Raw genomic sequence first — 14,025 nt, 5'->3', positions numbered from 1 at the left:
TGTACGTAAAACGAATACATTCAACATTCAGTGGTGTATCGGAAACTAATACTAATCTCATAGGAAAGGATCAAAGCACAGACTCTAAGGTGTCTCACTCTTCTTGCATTTAAAGCGGCATTGTGCCTTTTGTATTTAATTCCGATGTAATTTCAGTGTTTCATCGTCAATGTGACAGTCCAAGGTATACATTGAACCGGCAGTGGCGTAACGGAAACTATAACTGGTCACACAGGAAAGGATCAATGCACAGACACTAAGAAGTCTCACTCTTCTTGCATTTAGGGCGGCATTTTGCCTTTTGTATCTAATTACGATGTAATTTCAGTGTTTCATCGACAATGTGAATGTCCAAGGAATACATTGAACCTGCAGTGGCGTATCGGAAGCAAATACTGGTCTCACAGGAAAGGATCAAAGCACCGACTGTAAGAAGAGTCTCTATTCTTGTACTTAAGGTGGCATTGTGTCTTTTGTATTTAATTCCGACGCGATTTCTGTGTTTCATCATTAATGTGAAGGTCCAAGGAATACATTGAACCTGCAGTGGTGTATCGGAAAATAATACTGGTCTCACAGGAAAGGATCAAAGCACAGACTCTAAGAAGTCTCACTCTTCTTGCACTTAACGCGGCATTGTGCCTTTTGTATTTCATTCCGATGTAATTTCAGTGTTTCAGCGTCAATGTATATGTAAAAGGAATACATTGAACCTGCAGTGGTGTATCGCAAACTAATACTGACCTCATAGGAAAGAATCAAAGCAGAGACTCTAAGAAGTCTCACTCTTCTTGCATTTAAGACGGCATTTTGCATTTTGTATTTAATTCCGATGAAATTTCGGTGTTTCATCGTCAATGTGAATGTCCAAGGAATACATTGAACCTGCAGTGGCGTATTGGAAGCTAATACTGGTCTCACAGGAAAGGATCAAAGCACCGACTGTAAGAAGAGTCTCTATTCTTGTACTTAAGGCGGCATTGTGCCTCTTGTATTTAATTCCGACGCGATTTCTGTGTTTCATCGTCAATGTGAAGGTCCAAGGAATACATTGAACCTGCAGTGGTGTACCGGAAACTAATACGGGTCTCTCAGGAAAGGATCAAAGCACAGACTGTAAGAAGTCTCACTCTTCTTGCACTTAAGACGGCATTTTGCCTTTTGTATTTAATTCCGATGTAATTTCAGTTTTTCATCGTCAATGTGTATGCAAAAGGAATACATTGAACCCGCATTGGTTTATCGGAAACTAATACTGGCCTCACAGGAAAGGATCAAAGCACAGACTCTAAGAATTCTCACTCTTCTTGCACTAAAAGCGGCGTTGTGCCTTTTGTTTTTAATTCCGATGTAATTTCAGTGTTTCATCGTCAATGTGAACGTCCAAGGAATACACTGAACTTGCAGTGGTGAACCGGAAACTAATACTTGCCTCACAGGAAAGGATCAAAGCACATACTCTAGGAAGTCTCACTCTTCTTGTACTTATGGCGTCACTGTGCCTTTTGTATTTAATTCCGATGTAATTGCAGTGTTTCATCGTCTGTGTGAAGGTCCAAGGAATACATTGAACCTGCAGTGGTCTATCGGAAACTAATACTGGTCTCACAGGAAAGGATCCAAGCACAGGCTCTAAGAAGTCTCACTCTTCTTGCACTTTAGGCGGCATTGTGCCTTTTGTATTTAATTCCGATGTAATTTCAGTGTTTCATCGTCAATGTGAAGGTCCAAGGATTACTTTGAACCCGCAGTGGTGTATCGGAAACTAATACTGGTCTTACAAGAAAGGATCAAAGCACTGAGTCAAAGAAGTCTCACTCTTCTTGGACTTAAGGCAGCAATGTGCCTTTTGTATGCAATTCCGATGTAAATTCAGTGTTTCATCGTCAATGTGTATGTCCAAGTAATACATTGAACGTGCAGTGGTGAATCGGAAACTAATACTGGTCTCATAGGAAAGGATCAAACACAGACTGTAAGAAGTCTCACTCTTCTTGCATTTAAGACGGCATTTTGCATTTTGTATTTAATTCCGATGAAATTTCAGTGCTTCATCGTCAATGTGAATGTCCAAGGAATACATTGAGCCTGCAGTGGCGTATCGGAAGCTAATACTGGTCTCACAGGAAAGGATCAAAGCACCGACTGTATGAAGAGTCTCTATTCTTGTACTTAAGGAGGCATTGTGCCTCTTGTATTTAATTCCGACGCGATTTCTGTGTTTCATCGTCATTGTGATGGTCCAAGGAATACATTGAACCTGCAGTGGTGTACCGGAAACTAATACTGGTCTCTCAGGAAAGGATCAAAGCACAGACTGTAAGAAGTCTCACTCTTCTTGCACTTAAGACGGCATTTTGCGTTTTGTATTTAATTCCGATGTAATTCAAGTTTTTCATCGTCAATGTGTATGCAAAAGGAATACATTGAACCCGCAGTGGTTTATCGAAAACTAATACTGGCCTCACAGGAAAGGATCAAAGCACAGACTCTAAGAATTCTCACTCTTCTTGCACTGAATGCGGCGTTGTGCCTTTTGTTTTTAATTCCGATGTAATTTCAGTGTTTCATCGTCAATGTGAACGTCCAAGGAATACACTGAACTTGCAGTGGTGTATCGGAAACTAATACTTCCCTCACAGGAAAGGATCAAAGCAAATACTCTAGGAAGTCTCACTCTTCTTGTACTTATGGCGTCACTATGCCTTTTGTATTTAATTCCGATGTAATTGCAGTGTTTCATCGTCTGTGTGAAGGTCCAAGGAATACATTGAACCTGCAGTGGTCTATCGGAAACTAATACTGGTCTCACAGGATAGGATCCAAGCACAGACTCTAAGAAGTCTCATTCTTCTTGCACTTTAGGCGGCATTGTGTATTTTGTATTTAATTCCGATGTAATTTCAGTGTTTCATCGTCAATGTGAAGGTCCAAGGATTACTTTGAACCCGCAGTGGTGAATCGGAAACTAATACTGGTCTCACAAGAAAGGATCAAAGCACTGAGTCAAAGAAGTCTCACTCTTCTTGGACTTAACGCAGCATTGTGCCTTTTGTATGCAATTCCGATGTAAATTCAGTGTTTCATCGTCAATGTGTATGTCCAAGTAATACATTGAACGTGCAGTGGTGAATCGGAAACTAATACTGGTCTCATAGGAAAGGATCAAACACAGACTGTAAGAAGTCTCACTCTTCTTGCACTTAAGGCGGCGTTGTGCCATTTGTATTTAAATCCGATGTAATTTTAGTGTTTGATCGTCAATGTGAATGTCCAAGGAATACATTGAACCTGCAGTGGTGTATCGGAAACTAGTACTGGTCTTACAGGAAAGGATCAAAGAACCGACTCTTAGAAGAGTCTATATTCTTGTACTTAAGGTGGCATTGTGCCTTTTGTATTTAATTCCGATGCGATTTCTGTGTTTCGTCGTCAATGTGAAGGTCCAAGGAATTCATTGAACCTGCAGTGGTGTATCGGAAACTAATACAGGTCTCATAGGAAAGGATCAAAGCGCAGACTCTAAGAAGTCTCACTCTTCTTGCATTTAATGCGGCATTGTGCCTTTTGTAATTAACTTTCATGTAATTTCAGTGTTTCATTGTCAATGTTAATGTCCAAGGAATACTTAGAACCTGCAGTGGTGTATCGGAAACTAATACTTGCCTCACAGGAAAGGACCAAAGCACATACTCTAAGAAGTCACACTCTTCTTGTACTTATGGCGTCATTGTGCCTTTTGTATTTAATTCCGATGTAATTGCAGTGTTTCATCGTCAGTGTGAAGGTCCAAGGAATTCATTGAACCTGCAGTGGTGTATCGGAAACTAATACAGGTCTCATAGGAAAGGATCAAAGCGCAGACTCTAAGAAGTCCCACTCTTCTTGCATTTAAGGCGTCATTGTGCCTTTTGTATTTAATTCCGATGTAATTTCTGTGTTTCATCGTCAATGTGAAGGTCCAAGGAATACATTGAACCTGCAGTGGTATATCGGAAACTAATACTGGTCTCATAGGAAAGGATCAAATCACAGACTCCAAGAAGTCTCACTCTTCCTGCATTTAAGGCGGCATTGTGCCATTTGTATTTAATTCCGATGTAATTTCAGTGTTTCATCGTCAATGAGAATGTGCAAGGATTACATTGAACCTGCAGTGGTATATCGGAAACTAATACTGGTCTCAGAGGAAAGGATCAAAGCACCGACTGTAAGAAGAGTCTCTATTCTTGTTCTTAAGGCGGCATTGTGCCTTTTGTATTTAATTGCGATGCGATTGCTGTACTTTGTCGTCAATGTGAAGGACCAAGGAATACATTGAACCTGCAGTGGTGTATCGGAAAATAATACTGGTCTCACAGGAAAGGATCAAAGGACAGACTCTAAGAAGTCTCACTCTTCTTGCACTGAAGGCGGCGTTGTGCCTTTTGTTTTTAATTCCGATGTAATTTCAGTGTTTCATCGTCAATGTGAATGTCCAATGAATACATAGTACCAGCAGTGGTGTATCGGAAACTAATACTCGTCTCACAGGAAAGGATCAAATCTCCGACTGTAAGAAGAGTGTCAATTCTTGTACTTAAGGCGGCGTTGTGCCTTTTGTATATAATTCCGATGCGATTTCTGTGTTTCATCGTCAATGTGAAGGTCCAAGGAATACATTGAACCTGCAGTGGTGTATCGGAAACTAATACTGGTCTCACAGGAAAGGATCAAAGCACCGACTGTAAGAAGACTCTCTATTCTTGTACTTAAGGCGGCATTGTGCCTTTTGTATTTAATTCCGATGCCTTTTTCTGTGTTTCATCCACAATGTGAAGGTCCAAGGAATACATTGAACTTGCAGTGGTGTATCGGAAACTAATACTGGTCTCACAGGGAATGCTCAAAGCACCGACTGTAAGAAGAGCCTCTATTTTTGTACTTAAAGCGGCATTGAGCCTTTTGTATTTAATTCCGATGCGATTTCTGTGTTTCATCGTCAATGTGAATGTCCAAGGAAAACATTGAACCTGCAGTGGTGTGTCGGAAACTAATACTGGTCTCACAGGAAAGGATCAAATCACAGACTCTACGAAGTCTCACTCTTCTTGCACGTAAGGCGGCATTGTGCCTTTTATACTTAATTCCGATGTAATTTCAGTGTGTTCATCGTCAATGTGTAGGTAAAAGGAATACATTGAACCTGCAGTGGTGTATCGGAAATTAATACTGGTCTCATAGGAGAGGATCAAAGCACAGACTCGGAGAAGTCTCACTCCTTTTGCACTTAAGGTAGCATTGCACCTTTTATATTTAATTCCAATGTAATTTCAGTGTTTCATCGTCAATGTGAATGTCCAAGGAATACATTGAACCTGCTGTGGTGTATCGGAAACTAATACTGGTCTCACAGGAAAGGATCAAACACCGACTGTAAGAAGAGTCTCTATTCTTTTACTTAAGGCGGCATTGTGCCTTTTGTATTTAATACCGATGCGATATCTGTGTTTCATCGTCAATGTGAAGATCCAAGAAATACATTGAACCGGCAGTGGTGTATCGGAAACTAATACTGCTTTCACAGGGAATGCTCAAAACACCGACTGTCAGAAGAGTCTCTACTCTTGTACTTATGGCGGCATTGTGCCTTTTGTATTTAATTCCGATGCGATTTCTGTGTTTCATCGTCAATGTGAAGGTCCAAGGGATATATTGAACCTGCAGTGGTGTATCGGAAACTAATACTGGTCTCATAGGAAAGGATGAAAGCACAGACTCAAAGAAGTCTCACTCCTTTTGCACTTAAGGCGGGAGTATGCCTTTTGTATTTAATTCCGATGTAATTTCAGTGTTTCATCGTCAATGTGTATGTAAAAGGAAAACGTTGAACCTGCAGTGGTGTATCGGAAACTAATACTGGTCTCAGAGGAAAGGATCAAAGCACAGACTCTAAGAAGTTTCACTCCTTTTGCACTTATGGTGGCATTGTGCCTTTTGTACTTAATTCCGATATAATTTCAGTGTTTCATCGTCAATGTGTAGGTAAAAGGAATACATTGAACCTGCAGTGGTGTATCGGAAATTAATACTGGTCTCATAGGAGAGGATCAAAGCACAGACTCGAAGAAGTCTCACTCCTTTTGCACTTAAGGTGGCATTGTACCTTTTGTATTTAATTCCAATGAAATTTCAGTGTTTCATCGTCAATGTGTATGTAAAAGGAATACATTGAACCTGCAGTGGAGTATAGGAATCTAACACTGGTCTCACAGGAAAGGATCAAAGCACAGACTCTAAGAAGTCTCACTCTTCTTGCACATAAGGCGGCATTGTGCCTTTTGTATTTAATTCGGATGTAATTTCAGTGTTTCATCGTCATTGTGAATGTAAAGGAATACAAGGAACTAGCAGTGGTGTATCGGAAACGAATACTGGTCTCACAGGAAAGGATCAAAGCACCGACTGTAAGAAGAGTCTCAATTCTTGAACTTAAGGCGGCGTTGTGCCTTTTGTATTTAATACCGATGCGATATCTGTGTTTCATCGTCAATGTGAATGTCCAAGGAATACATTGAACCTGCAGTGGTGTATCGGAAGCTAAGTCTGGTCTCACAGGAAAGGATCAAAGCACTGACCCTAAGAAGTCTAACTCTTCTTGCACTTAAGGCGGCATTATGCCTTTTGTATTTAAATCCGATGTAATTTCAGTGTTTCATCGTCAATGTGTATGTAAAAGGAATACATTGAACCTGCAGTGGTGTATCTGAACCTAATACTGGTCTCATAGGATAGGATCAAAGCACAGACTCTACGAAGTCTCACTCTTCTTGCATTTAAGGCGGCATTGTGCCTTTTGTATTTAATTCCGATGTAATTTCAGTGTTTCATCGTCATTGTAAATGTCCAAGGAATACAAAGAACTAGCAGTGGTGTATCGGAAACTAACACTAGTCTCACAAGAAAGGATCAAAGCACCGACTGTAAGAAGAGTCTCTATTCTTGTACTTAAGTCGTCATTGTGCCTTTTGTATTTAATTCCGATGCGATCTCTGTGTTTCATCGTCAATGTGAAGGTCCAAGGAATACATTGAACCTGCAGTGGTGTATCGGAAACTAATACTGGACTCACAGGAAAGGATCAAAGCACCGACTGTAAGAAAAGTCTCTATTCTTGTACTTAAGGCGGCATTGTGCCTTTTGTATTTAATACCGATGCGATATCTGTGTTTCATCGTCAATGTGAAGGTCCAAGAAATACATTGAACCGGCAGTGGTGTATCGGAAACTAATACTGGTCTCACAGGGAATGCTCAAACACCGACTGTCGAAGAGTCTTTACTCTGGTACTTATGGCGGCATTGTGCCTTTTGTATTTAATTCCGATGCGATTTCTGTGTTTCATCGTCAATGTGAAGGTCCAAGAAATACATTGAACCTGCAGTGGAGTATCGGAAACTAACACTGGTCTCACAGGAAAGGATCAAATCACAGACTCTAAGAAGTCTCACTCTTCATGCAAGTAAGGCGGCATTGTGCCTTTTGTACTTAATTCCGATGTAATTTAAGTGTTTCATCGTCAATGTGTACGTAAAAGGAATTAATTGAACCTGCAGTGGTGTATCGGAAACCAAACTGGTCTCATAGGAAAGGATGAAAGCACAGACTCTAAGAAGTCTCACTCTTCCTGCATTGAAGTCGGCATTGTGCCTTTTCTATTTCATTCCGATGTAATTTCAGTGTTTCATCGTCAATGTGAATGTCCAAGGAATACACTGAACTTGCAGTTGTGTATCGGAAACTAATACTGGTCTCACAGGAAAGGATCAAAGCACCGACTGTAGGAAGCGTCTCTATTCTTGTACTTAAGGCGGCATTGTGCCTTTTGTATTTAATTCCGATGCGATTTCTGTGTTTCGTCGTTAATGTGAAGCACCAAGGAATACATTGAACCTGCAGTGGTGTATCGGAAGCGAATACTGGGCTCACAGGAAAGGATCAAATCGCAGACTCTAATAAGTCTCACTCTTCTTGCACTTAAGGCGGCATTGTGCCTTTTGTATTTAATTCCTATGTAATTTCAGTCTTTCATCGTCAATGAGTATGTAAAAGGAATACATTGAACCTGCAGTGGTGTATCGGAAACTAATACTGGTCTCATAGGAAAGGATGAAAGCACAGACTCTATGAAGTCTCATTCTTCTTGCATTTAAGGCGGCATTGTGCCTTTTGTATTTAATTCCGATGTAATTTCAGTGTTTCATCGTCAATGTGTATGTAAAAGGAATACATTGAACCTGCAGTGGTGTATCGGAAACGAATATTGGTCTCACAGGAAAATATCAAATCACAGACTCTAAGAAGTCTCACTCTTCTAGCACTTAAGGCGGCATCGTGCATTTTGTATTTAATTCCGATGTAATTTCAGTGTTTCATCGTCAATGTGTATGTAAAAGGAATACATTGAACCTGCAGTGGTGTATCGGAAACTAATACTGAGCTCATAGGATAGGATCGAAGCACAGACTCTAAGAAGTCTCTCTCCTTTTGTACTTAAGGTGGCATTGTGCCTGTTGTATTTAATTCCTATGTAATATCAGTGTTTCATCGTCAATGTGTATGTAAAAAGGAATACATTGAACCTGCTGTGGTGTATCGGAATCTAATACGGGTCTCACAGGAAAGGATCAAAGCACAGACTATAAGAAGTGTCACTTCTTTTGCACATAAGGTGGCATTGCGCCTTTTGTATTTAATTCCGATGCAATTTCAGTGTTTCATCGTCAATGTGAATGTCCAAGGAATACTTTGAACCTGCAGTGGTGTATCGGATACTAATACTGGTCTCACAGGAAAGGATCGAAGCACCGACTGTAAGAAGTTTCTCTAGTCTTGTACTTAAGGCGGCATTGTGGCTTTTGTATTTAATTCCGATGCGATTTCTGCGTTTCATCGTCAATGTGAAGGTCCAAGGAATACATTGAACCTGCAGTGGTGTTTCGGAAACTAATACTGGGCTCACAGCGAATGCTCAAAGCACCGACTTTAAGAAGAGTCTTTATTCTTGTACTTAAGGCGGCATTGTGCCTTTGGTATTTAATTCCGATGCCATTTCTGTGTTTCATCGTCAATGTGAAAGTCCAAGGAATACATTGAACATGCAGTGGTGTAACGGATACTAATACTGGTCTCACAGGAAAGGATCAAAGCACCGACTGTAAGAAGGTTCTCTAGTCTTGTACTTAAGGCGGCATTGTGCCTTTTGTATTTAATTCCGATGCGATTTCGGTGTTTCATCACCAATGTGTAGGTCCAAGGAATACATTGAAACTGCAGTGGAGTATCGGAAACTAACACTGGTCTCACAGGAAAGGATCAAATCACAGACTCTAAGAAGTCTCACTCTTCATGCAAGTAAGGCGGCATTGTGCCTTTTGTACTTAATTCCGATGTAATTTAAGTGTTTCATCGTCAATGTGTACGTAAAAGGAATTAATTGACCCTGCAGTGGTGTATCGGAAACCAATACTGGTCTCATAGGAAAGGATGAAAGCACAGACTCTAAGAAGTCTCACTCTTCCTGCATTGATGTCGGCATTGTGCCTTTTCTATTTCATTCCGATGTAATTTCAGTGTTTCATCGTCAATGTGAATGTCCAAGGAATACACTGAACTTGCAGTTGTGTATCGGAAACTAATACTGGTCTCACAGGAAAGGATCAAAGCACCGACTGTAAGAAGCGTCTCTATTCTTGTACTTAAGGCGGCATTGTGCCTTTTGTATTTAATTCCGACGCGATTTCTGTGTTTCGTCGTTAATGTGAAGGACCAAGGAATACATTGAACCTGCAGTGGTGTATCGGAAGCGAATACTGGGCTCACAGGAAGGATCGAATCGCAGACTCTAATAAGTCTCACTCTTCTTGCACTTAAGGCGGCATTGTGCCTTTTGTATTTAATTCCTATGTAATTTCAGTCTTTCATCGTCAATGAGTATGTAAAAGGAATACATTGAACCTGCAGTGGTGTATCGGAAACTAATACTGAGCTCATAGGATAGGATCAAAGCACAGACTCTAAGAAGTCTCTCTCCTTTTGTACTTAAGGTGGCATTGTGCCTGTTGTATTTAATTCCTATGTAATATCAGTGTTTCATCGTCAATGTGTATGTAAAAAGGAATACATTGAACCTGCTGTGGTGTATCGGAATCTAATACTGGTCTCACAGGAAAGGATCAAAGCACAGACTTTAAGAAGTGTCACTTCTTTTGCACATAAGGTGGCATTGCGCCTTTTGTATTTAATTCCGATGCAATTTCAGTGTTTCATCGTCAATGTGAATGTTCAAGGAATACATAGAACCTGCAGTGGCGTATCGGAAACTAATACTGGTCTCACAGGAAAGGATCAAAGCACAGACTGTAAGAAGTGTCTCTATTCTTGTTCGTAAGGCGGCATTGTGCCTTTTGCATTTAATTCCGATGCGATTTCTGTGTTTCGTCGTTTATGTGAAGGTCCAAGGAATACATCGAACCTGCAGTCGTGTATCACAAACGAATACTGGTCTCACAGGAAAGGATCAAAGTACAGACTCTAAGAAGTCTCACTCCTTTTGTACTTAAGGTGGCATTGTGTCTTTTGTATTTAATTCCGATGTAATATCAGTGTTTCATCGTCAATGTGTATGTAAAAGGAATACATTGAATCTGCAGTTGTGTATCGGAAACTAATACTGGTCTAATAGGAAAGGATCAAAGCACAGACTATAAGAAGTCTCACGCCTTTTGCACTTAATGTGGCATTCTGCATTTTGTATTTAATTCCGATGTAATTTCAGTGTTTCATCGTCAATGTGAATATCCAAGGAATACATAGACCCTGTAGTGGGGTATCGGAAACTAATACTGCTCTCACAGGAAAGGATCAAAACACCGACTGTAAGAAGAGTCTCTATTCTTGAACTTAAGGCGGCATTGTGCCTTTTGCATTTAATTCCGACGCGATTTCTGTGTCTCGTCGTTAATGTGAAGGTCCAAGGAATACATTGAACCTGCAGTGGTGTATCGGAAACGAACACTGGTCTCACAGGAAAGGATCAAATCACAGACTCTAAGAAGTCTCACTCTTCTTGCACTTAAGGCGGCATTGTGCCTTTTGTATTTAATTCCGATGTAATTTCAGTGTTTCATCGTCAATGTGTATGTAAAAGGAATACATTGAACCTGCAGTGGTGTATCGGAAACTAATACTGGTCTCATAGGAAAGGATCAAAGCACAGACTGGAAGAAGTCTCTCAAATTTTGCACTTACGGTGGCATTGTGCCTTTTGTATTTAGATCAGATGTTATTTCAGTGTTTCATCGTCAATGTGTATGTAAAAGGAATACATTGAACCTGCAGTGGTGTATCGGAAACTAATATTGGTCTCATAGAAAAGGATCAATGCACAGACTCTAAGAAGTCTCACACCTTTTGCACTTAAGGTGGCATTGTGCCTTTTGTATCTAATTCCGATGTAATTTCAGTGTTTCATCGTCAATGTGTATGTAAAAGGAATACATTGGACCTGCAGTATTGTATCGGAAACTAATACTGGTCTCATAGGAAAGGATCAAAGCACAGACTCTAAGAAGTCGCACGCCTTTTCTACTTAAGGTGGCATTGTGCCTTTTGTATTTAATTCCGATGTAATATCAGTGTCTCATCGTCAATGTGTATGTAAAAGGAATACATTGAACCTGCAGTGGTGTATCGTAAACTAATACTGGTCTCATAGGAAAGGATCAAAGCACAGACTATAAGAAGTCTCACTCCTTTTGCACTTAAGGTGGCACTGTGCATTTTGTTTTTAATTCCGATGTAATTTCAGTGTTTCATCGTCAATGTGAATATCCAAGGAATACATAGAACCTGCAGTGGTGTATCGGAAACTAATACTAATGTCACAGGAAAGTATCAAAGCACCGACTGTGAGAAGAGTCTCTATTCTTGTGCTTAAGGCGGCATTGTGCCTTCTGTATTTAATTCCGACGCGATTTTTGTGTTTCGTCGTTAATGTGAAGGACCAAGGAATACATTGAACCTGCAGTGGTGTATCGGAAACTAATACTGGTCTCATAGGAAAGGATCAAAGCACAGACTCTAAGAAGTCTCACTCCTTTTGTACTTAAGGTGGCATTGTGGCTTTTGTATTTAATTCCGATGTAATATCAGTGTTTCATCGTCCATGTGTATGTAAAAGGAATTCATTGACCCTGCAGTGTTGTATCGGAAACTAATACTGGTCTCATAGGAAAGGATCTAAGCACAGACTCTAAGAAGTCTCACCCCTTTTGTACTTAAGGTGGCATTGTGCCTTTTGTATTTAATTCTGATGTAATATCAGTGTTCCATCGTCAATGTGTGTGTAAAAGGAGTACATTGAACCTGCAGTGGTGTATCGGAAACTAATACTGGTCTCATAGGAAAGGATCAAAGCACAGACTTTAAGAAGTTTCACTCCTTTTGCACTTAAGGTGCCATTGTGCATTTTGTATTTAATTCCGATGTAATTTCAGTGTGTCATCGTCAATGTGAATATCCAAGGAATGCATAGAACCTGCAGTGGTGTATCGGAAACTAATACTGGTCTCACATGAAAGGATCAGAGCACCGACTGTAAGAGGAGTCTCTATTGTTGTACGTAAGGCGGCATTGTGCCTGTTGTATTTAATTCCGACGCGATTTCTGTGTTTCATCTTCAATGTGAAGGTTCAAGGAATACATTGAACCTGCAGTGGTGTATCGGAAAATATAACTGGTCTCACAGGAAAGGATCAAAGTACAGACTCTAAGAAGTCTCACTCTTCTTGCATTTAAAGCGGCATTGTGCCTTTTGTATTTAATTCCGATGTAATTTCAGTGTTTCATTGGCAACGTGTACGTAAAACGAATACATTCAACCTGCAGTGGTGTATCGGAAACTAAAACTAATCTCATAGGAAAGGATCAAAGCACAGACTCTAAGGTGTCTCACTCTTCTTGCATTTAAAGCGGCATTGTGCCTTTTGTATTTAATTCCGATGTAATTTCAGTGTTTCATCGTCAATGTGTATGTAAAAAGAATACATTGAACCTGCAGTGGTGTATCGGAAACTAATACTGGTCTCATAGGAAAGGATCAAAGCACAGACTTTAAGAAGTCTCACTCTTCTTGCATTTAAGGCGGCATTGTGCCTTTTGTATTTAATTCCGATGTAATTTCAGTGTTTCATTGGCAACGTGTACGTAAAACGAATACATTCAACCTGCAGTGGTGTATCGGAAACTAATACTAATCTCATAGGAAAGGATCAAAGCACAGACTCTAAGGTGTCTCACTCTTCTTGCATTTAAAGCGGCATTGTGCCTTTTGTATTTAATTCCGATGTAATTTCAGTGTTTCATCGTCAATGTGTATGTAAAAGGAATACATTGAACCTGAAGTGGTGTATCGGAAACTAATGCTGGTCTCACAGGAAAGTATCAAAGCACCGACTGTAAGAAGAGTCTCTATTCTTGTGCTTAAGGCGGCATTGTGCCATTTGTATTTAATTCCGACGCGATATCTGTGTTACGTCGTTAATGTGAAGGTCCAAGGAATACATAGAACCTGCAGTGGTGTATCGGAAACGAATACTGGTCTCACAGGAAAGGATCAAAGCACAGACTCTAAGGTGTCTCACTCTTCTTGCATTTAAAGCGGCATTGTGCCTTTTGTATTTAATTCCGATGTAATTTCAGTGTTTCATCGTCAATGTGTATGTAAAAGGAATACATTGGACCTGCAGTATTGTATCGGAAACTAATACTGGTCTCATAGGAAAGGATCAAAGCACAGACCCTAAGAAGTCGCACTCCTTTTGTACTTAAGGTGGCATTGTGCCTTTTGTATTTAATTCCGATGTAATATCAGTGTCTCATCGTCAATGTGTATGTAAAAGGAATACATTGAACCTGCAGTGGTGTATCGTAAACTAATACTGGTCTCATAGGAAAGGATCAAAGCACAGACTATAAGAAGTCTCA

Source organism: Schistocerca americana, chromosome 5 (assembly GCF_021461395.2).
Source record: "Schistocerca americana isolate TAMUIC-IGC-003095 chromosome 5, iqSchAmer2.1, whole genome shotgun sequence".
NCBI classification, from domain to species: Eukaryota; Metazoa; Arthropoda; class Insecta; order Orthoptera; family Acrididae; genus Schistocerca; species Schistocerca americana.
The sequence above is the reverse complement of the archived record's forward strand: the minus strand, read 5'-3'. Positions refer to the sequence as shown.